At 36.1% G+C, this 8,616-nt stretch overlaps 1 pseudogene; it reads right to left on the bottom strand.

Annotated features, from left to right (window-relative positions):
- Positions 1–5,025: 5,025 nt before the first annotated feature.
- LOC132424387 (large ribosomal subunit protein eL18-like) overlaps positions 5,026–8,616 on the bottom strand; it is a 64,239-nt pseudogene continuing 60,648 nt past the window's right edge.

Genomic DNA, 8,616 nt, shown 5'->3' with positions numbered 1-8,616 from the left:
ATTTCAGAAGAGGAAATACCATATGGAGTCTCTTTAGAGATAGAAAAACCTATATTGGAATGGACATTATGATAAGCGTTATTATGCTGATTCAGCAGTAATTTATACAATATAATGGAATACAAATGATTTCAAGCCAGTAAATTTTCTTGATAACCCAAATTATTCTTATTCATTGCAGCTTTATATTTTAAACATTTGGGGTGGAAGTTATTCTAAAGTGTATTATATAATGATTGCCTCTCTAAACAGAGCATAATGATCATTATATACTCATTTTATTAATGACCAAGAGTCATCAGAATGAAGAATAATTATTATTTGGTGTTATAACATAGAAGTATTATTTACAGTCTGAAGTGAGCAGAATCTTCTCAGTGACTCATTAATACAGTACAAAGGGGAACTCAGTATTCTCATGGCATGAAGTGAGAGAATACCATTCCGTAAGGAAGAAGTTGAAAGGTTAAATCATTAAAGCCTGGAGTCAATATTGAGGCGCAAACAACTTTTAGAAATACTTGCCTTATGAAACCAAAACTCAGTATTACTCTGTTGATTCAAAGTGCCTCTGAGGTAGCTTCACACTTCCCCTTAAAATGAAAGTGAATGGTTTGAAGTGGGCATAACTGCTACACAAACAACATTCCCTCCCCAAAAGATAGCTTTAGCTTTTCTATTATTTTCCATCTTTGATTATGTCCAAATGTGGCATTCAGTGACAATATTCTGCCCTTCTCAGAGTTGCAGTTATTTTTCAGTTATTCTTGGAAGGTCCCTGTATTGCTCGTCAGGATCATTAAAGTTGTCTTGGTTAAATGTTAGTTGTGGGAATGCTTCCTATGTTATTTAGCTCCAGTGTAGTTTGGGTGATAAACAGACAGTTTCATAATGGGTAATAAACAAATGGCTCCTTTGAAGGAAAGGACATTGCTTTGCTAGATGAATTTCTCTCCTCCCAGTAGAACTGAAAAATTTAAATAGTTGTGTACACTAGTGAAACTTGTTATGATGCTTCCCCAACAGATTTGCTGCAGAATCCAAACTATTTCTAATTGTAATTTTTCACAGTTCTTCTAACACAGTATATTTATTCAGCGGTTAATAACATAGCATTCACATCTCACACACTCATTCACAAATGAAGAAGCATTGTACCCTTTACAGATTGCAATCCTCTTTCCCTCTTTATATCTCTGATCTGATTTACAATGTCAAGACATTTCTGGAGAGCAAAACTGCTCTCCCTTTGTACTTAATGGGAGATAATCTTAGGGAAACAAACAGAAGTAACAATTTGATCAGAGACAACTATAACACGACAGCTAATAGCTCCTAGCCCTTTATCACACTCCAACTTGGTCTTTGCTAAATATCTAGAATCCTGTGCATTCCTCTTTTCTCAAAAAGGCTTACCTTTCTAATAGCATTGAAAAGTGGCCTTGCAGAGGAATGTTCTGTGGCACTAACTAGTAATAGCTTTTTCTCTGAACTCCAAGCCCTCTTAGCTGAGAGACAGATAAAACCCTATCATTTACTTCATTTTCTCTAATTCTTTTTTCCCCTTGCCTCTAGGGAAAAAAATTTAGAAAATAGTTGGCAGCACATTAAGGACACAAAGCAGAGAAAAATGTAGGTTCCTGAATGTTTAAGGGAGATGAAAATCATCTACTTTAGGAACTGCCTAACAGAATTTAGCTGGTGCATTAGTTATCCAAATTACCTCTTGCTTTTATCTCACAGACAATATACAGCTGAATTGTTAAATGATGTGCACTTTTTTTTTTTCGAAGAGCAAGATTGGACACTTAATCAGGTCAATAATTATTCACGCATTAGCACAGTCTTCTTCTTAAAGTGTAACGGTGACTCACTGGGTATATAGTCATTATTACTGATTAGCAGGAAATTATTTTCGCGCATCAGTGGTTCATGTGAAAACAGCTAAATTTATTATGCTCAGTTATTTAACAGTTGGACCATATGAGAACTCTGGTGTTACTGTTGTGATTAAGTCTTTATACATATACCGGTAGATAACTATGGAAAAAACTATACTGCAGACTTACTGTTACAGTTGAAATTTGTTAACAGGTCCAATTTTCTGAAGTTTGATACTCACCTTGGACATCCATAATGCACTTCCACAATAAAGGTCCTTTATTAGTAAATTTATTTGAGAAAGAAAGGGGGAGCAATAAGGTAAATAATATGAAAAAAGAGTAGAAGATAAAATATGAACATAGAGAATAAGTATAAAAAAGAGAGAGAGAAAAGTGAATAAGAGAGGAAAGAATGAGAGAGAGAAAATTTCACTTAGTCTGAACTGTTAATTGGATGATATTTGGTAAAATATCTGAAATTCTCCTTGGATTGTACAATTAATTTTTAATATTATAAATGAAAGACAAATCCTATATTTCATTTCAATTATTTTTACATAGAAAATATTCCAAGAATATTATAAATATATTCCAAGAATATGCTGTAAATATATCAGTATATATTGCTAAAAGGTAAGGATTCCCTTTTAAACATAGCTACAATATTATCATATCTAAAAAAATTAGAAATAACCCATTAATATTATCAGATATCAAGTCCATGTGCAAATTTTCCCAGTTATATAATAGCTTGTTTACAATGGGTTTGTTTAGATCAGTATACAAATAAGGTCAAAACGCTGTATTTATTTTGATGTATCTCCTTAGTACCTTTTAACCTATAGGTTGCCCTTCCTACTAATTTTTATTCCTGCAGTTTAACTGTTAAAAAACAGATTATTTGTATGGCTTGATCTGATTCAGGCTTGTTACTTCTGGCAAAAACACCTTATATGTGGTGGTGTATCTTTCATCAGCAGTCACATAATATCTGGTCGTCTCTCTTTTGAGGTTATCAGTCAAGTATTTTGTTAACTTGTGCATTTGTTTTATGTGGGAGAGACATGTTAAATGCTTGGTTGTTTCCCTTTATTTACTACTTTCTAAATAATGAATTAGTTATCTGTCATCATCTAAAGCGATTAATATATTTTTAAATATAGTTTTGAACTTGTGGATTTTAACATACTTGCTTGTCATCAATCCATTACAGTTTTAATTTTTTTGGATACACAAATCTATAATGCTACAATAAATAGCATTTTGCTTTATTGAATTTTTCTTCATGATAAATTGTCATGATTGGAATTTCTGAGTCATAACATATAAAAATCTTTATAGTTTTTGCTATATTTTGACATACACTTTTTCAAATAATGCAACTTTAATGCCACCATCAAGTAAGTACTTAATTCTTCCTAGTTACAGATTTTAAATTTACAGATTAAGTGTGCCTTTATCTCAAAGTAATTCTTGGAAATGGTTTAAAAATCAAAATGTAATAAGATGTAAACTGCAGTCTCCTGTCCATCCCTTCCAACAACAGTTCTCCATTCCCCAGCGGATGCCACCTTTAAGGTTTTTAGTCATTTTCTTTGGTATCTAGCTAGGTTCCAAAATAACTCATTTTGAATATCTTCCTAAATTTTGGATATTGTGTATTGAGTTCTACTATGGAAACTGAAGATTTAGCTCTGTTAAACTCCTCTCACACCCTGATGTTCCTCTCACGGATATGTATATCTCCTCTTCCCATCTAACAAACCCAGTTTTTAGCATTTAAATTGAATCTTGGTTCAGAGATTTTAGTTATTATGGCTTTGTGTATATTGTTTAATTCAGAGCAAAATTGAGCTCTATTATTAAAATTCTTTTCTTGTACAACTTGTTTTCATTTGTGGAGTTAATTGCCCTTTATTATTATTGCTGTTATTTAGTTTTCTTATAATCTCTGGCTAAATTTTCCATGCTCTTTAACACTTCTCAGTCCCATTTTTCCACTAAGTCAAAGTTGTCAATTTCTTGGAATACTTTTTTTTTTTTTTTTTGCGGTACGCAGGCCTCTCACCGTTGTGGCTTCTCCCGTTGCGGAGCACAGGCTCCGGACGCGCAGGCTCAGCGGCCATGGCTCACGGGCCTAGTCGCTCCACGGCATGTGGGATCTTCCCAGACCAGGGCACGAACCAGTGTCCCCTGCATCGGCAGGCGGACTCTCAACCACTGCGCCACCAGGGAAGCCTTGGAATACTTTTAATTTAATTTTAGGAAATCCCTCCCAGAACTTTAATTCTTAAGTGTTCAGCTTCTGTCTGTCTGGTTGTTCTCTGGCTCAATGAATAACCACCATCCTCACACTCCATGTTGTCCTTTAGGAAATGCCCTTCACCTCTTGCTAGTGCTGGAGCCACTATTTCATGGATAGTATATAAAAAAAGAAAAAAAATACAAAAACAAAACCAAACATTTGTTGTTTTTTTTGTATACCCAGCATCTGAAACCTTTTTGTGATTGGGAAAATCCTCACTCTTATGGACACTGTAGGGAAGTAAAGAGTAACTTATGGTATAGTAGCTGAAAATGCTAGATTCTCATTTTCCCTGATACTGTTTCATCCAGGGCACAAACATGTGAGCTAGGATGTCTCAGTCAAATATGTCCACGGCTGACTTTAACTTGGCTCATGATGGATAAAGGAAGGGACAGGGAGTGCTCTCCTCTGGTGGTCACAGAAGTAACACTGTTTGTAAGGTGAAGTTCTTCATATAGGCAGAGGCAGCTTAAGGCCCTCAGCCAATACTTGGAGGGGCCTCTGGTAGTTAACTGCCCTCTCCCATCCCTGTTCTCACTACTTCCTTAGAGCTGTTATGGAGGCCAATCATGACCATCTGGAACCCTAGCTCTGTAATCACGTGATTCACCCAAACCATTGTTTTTCTCACCTCACTGCCCACCAAGTGGCTGGAGCCACGTGTATCTACGTTGCGATCTCTGAGGTGTCCACAGGCATGATGCCCAGTGGTTTGTGTATAAAATAGAAAGGTCTCAATGATCCCTTTTTAAAATCATTTCATTTCACTTCGTTTCATTTTACTTTCTTAATTACTTACATCCAAAATCTTTAATAACAAGGTAGGATCTTGGGTTAGTTTTTGTAGCTGTGTCTGGCCCGTTGGCTGTTGGCATGCTCGAACCTCTCTGGTCCCACGAAGGGTTTAGTGTGGCTGTGCTGTTCCCCGGGTGGAAATGCCCATACACCTCTCCGCCTTTGCGAGGACCGGAGAGCAGGACGGTGTTACAGCCCTTGGGGGAGTCCAGGATCTGCTGGTTGAAAGTGACGATCTTGCCCCGCGGCCTTGAGGACGCGGTTCTACATGCGGATGCTCATGCGCATCGCATACCTTCAGTTTGGGCACTTCCTAGACGTGCACGTTGTCGTCGGCTCTAGTCCCTACAACCACAGCTGTTTTGTCTTCCAGGCCAGGATGCTTCATTTTACGGATCATCAGGGAAAGGGACAGTGGGCGGGCCAGTTGGTATGACTCTTGAACGATCTCTTCAGCACAACTTGGTTGAAGGTGGTGTTGGTGCTCTGGCCGGAAATCTGTACAGTTTGACCAACAGCCTTCAGTAGATGTCCTGGATCTTGGGTTTCTTGCGCTGAACCTTTCAGTGCTTGTGGCGACCCATGATGGTTCCTACCGGCCCCTGCCCCACCCCCATCCCCACCACTCCTTGAGAGATGTAAAAAGTCACATTTCTTTGGGGACAGTGCAGTGGCATGGCTTGTTTTTCTAGCCCTTCCAATGATTCTACAAATGACCCATATCTTCCAGATATGCTCTGCATCTACATAATCACCTAGAATTCTCTTTAGTTGTTTGAAACTAGGAACTCTGATTGATAGAGAGCTCAAAGACATATTGCACCTTCCTTTCTTATTTACTCCCTTGTTTTGCTGGAGAACATTCTCCAGCAGTTTCAGGTGATTATGTGGAGGGAGTAATTGTTTGAGAGCATGTATATTGGAAAATGTTTTTCTATTCTCACAGTCGATATAGTTTGGACTTAAAGTTTTATGTAGCAAATCATGCTTCATAATTTTAAAAGCATGTTTACCTTGTTTTATGGTTTCATCATTGCTGTTGAGAAGGCTGATGGTACTATTTTACATGGTCCTTAGCATGTTAATTTAATCTCTTTCTCTCTGTAAATTTTCAGGATCCTCCTTCATTCTTCAGGTGACATTTGCAGTGATGGATTGATGGATTTTGATGTGAGTTTATTTTGTTTTGTTTTGTTTATATATTTCTGTTGTATACTGTACACTTTTTTCACTGTGGAGATCCATGTCTATCAGTTGAATTTGGGGAATTTTTCTTGTTTTATTTCTTTGATAATTTTTTCCCTCCCATTTTCTCTGCCTTATTTGGAATTTCTATTATATAAATGTTGGGCTTCCTGAATCAATCTTGTTTCTTTGTTTCTTATATTTTCTGCCCTATTTGTATTTGCTTTTTTAATTTTCTGGGAGATATTCTCAACTTTATTTTCCAATCTTTCTCTTATTTTTACTTTTTTGCTATTATATTCATATATTTTAATTTTATTATTTTTTATTGAAGTATAGTTGGTATACAATATTATATATTACAGGTGTACAATATAGTGATTCACAATTTTTAAAGATTGTGCTCCATTATAGTTATTATAAAATATTGGCTATATTCCCCATGTCATACAGTATATCCTTGTAGCTTATTTTATACGTAATAGTTTGTATCTCTTACTCCACTACTGCTATCTTGCTCCTCCCCCCTTCCCTCTCCCCACTGGTAACCACTAGTTTGTTCTCTAAATCTATGAGTCTGCTTTTTTGTTAAATTCACTAGTTTATTGTAGGTTTTAGGTTCCACATATAAGTGATACAGTATTTGTCTTTCTCTGTCTGACTTATTTCACTTAGCATAACACCCTCCAAGTCCATCTGTGTTGTTGCAAATGGCAAATTTTCATTCTTTTTTATGGCTCAATAGTATTCTAGTGTGTGTGTGTTGTTTTCATACATTGACAATTGTAACTAATGCTGCTATCAACATTGGGGTGTATGTATCTTTTCGAATTAGTGTTTTTGTTTGTTTGTTTGTTTGTTGATAAATACCCAGGAGTGAAATTCCTGGGTCACATGGTAGTTCTATTTTTAGTTTTTTGTGAAACCTCCATACTGTTTTCCACAGTGGCTGCACCAATTTATATCCCCACCAACAGTGTATGAGGGTTCTCTTTTCTCCACATCCTTGTCAACATTTGTTATTTGTGTTCCTTTTGATGACAGCCATTCTGATAGGTGGGAGGTGATATCTCATTGTGGTTTTGATTTGCATTTCCCTGATGGTTAACGATGTTGAGCATCTTTTCACGTGCCTATTGGCCATCTACATGTCCTCTTTGGAAAAATGTCTTTTTAGTTCTTCTGCCCATTTTTAATCTGATTTTTTTTGATGTTGAGTTGTATGAGCTGTTTATATATGTTGGATATTAATCCCTTATTGGTTGTATCATTTGCAAATATATTCTCCCATTCAGTAGGTTTTTTTCATTTTGTTGATGGTTTACTTTGCTGTGCAAAAGCTTTTAAGTTTAATAAGGTCCCATTTGTTTATTTTTGCTTGTATTTCCTTTGCTTTAGGAGACATATCCAAAAGAATTGCTTCAATTTATGTCAAAGAGTGTTCTGTCTATGTTTTCCTCTTGGAGTTTTATAGTATCTGGTCTTACATTTAGGTCTTTAATCCATTTTGAGTTTATTTTTGGGTATGGTGTTAGAAAATGTTCTAATTTCATTCTTTTACATGTAGCTGTCCAGTTTTCCCAGCACCACTTATCGAAGAGACTGTCTTTTCTCCATTGTATATTCTTGCCTCCTTTGTTGTAGATTAACTGACCATAGGAGTGTAGGTTTATTTCTGGGCTTTCTATTACTGTTCCATTGATCTATAGGTCTGTCTTTGTGCCAGTACCATACTGTTTTGATTACTGTAGCTTTATAGTGTAGTCTGAAGTCAGGAAGTCTAATTCCTCCAGCTCCATTCTTCTTTCTCAAGGTTGTTTGGCTATTTGGGGTTTTTTTTTTTGTGTGTGTTTCCATACAGATTTTAAGATTTTTTGTTCAAGATCTGCAAAAATTGCCATTGGTCTGAAATAGTCTTTTTTTGGTAGCATTCTGATTTGGATTCATAGGTATAATAGTTCACTTATGTCTTTAAGGACAATAAGATATTTAAAAATATTAAATTTTGCTTCTTAAATTGCCTTGGTTGCTTTTTTTCCTGTATGTTTTCATCTTTATTTGTATTAGGGACTTTCCATAATTGGTTGCTGGTCCTTGACCTCCCATTTATATTAAGAGTAAGGAGCTCTGTTTTCTCAGGTGAGGCTGCTTTATTGGTGAGTTTTACCCATGGGAGGACTCAGTTTTTTCATTATGTTTCAGGGGATCCCCTATTGTCAGATTGTTGGGATTTTTTTCTTTTGATCTGTTATTTTCCTTTCATTTCCTGCCTGGAGATTTAAGCCTGGGTGTTAGTAGTCTAGGCAGCAGGAGGGAGAAGAGGCTGGTGAACTCAATGTTTAGTAATCGAGTTATCACTTAAATTTCATTTTTAGTACCTTAATTACCTCTTCCCCTCACCTGTGCCTTATATTCTTAGATGAGATGCTCTATTATTCAACTTTC

The sequence above is a fragment of the Delphinus delphis genome, chromosome 4, assembly GCF_949987515.2.
Source record: "Delphinus delphis chromosome 4, mDelDel1.2, whole genome shotgun sequence".
NCBI lineage: Eukaryota > Metazoa > Chordata > Mammalia > Artiodactyla > Delphinidae > Delphinus > Delphinus delphis.
The sequence above is the reverse complement of the archived record's forward strand: the minus strand, read 5'-3'. Positions and strand labels throughout refer to the sequence as shown.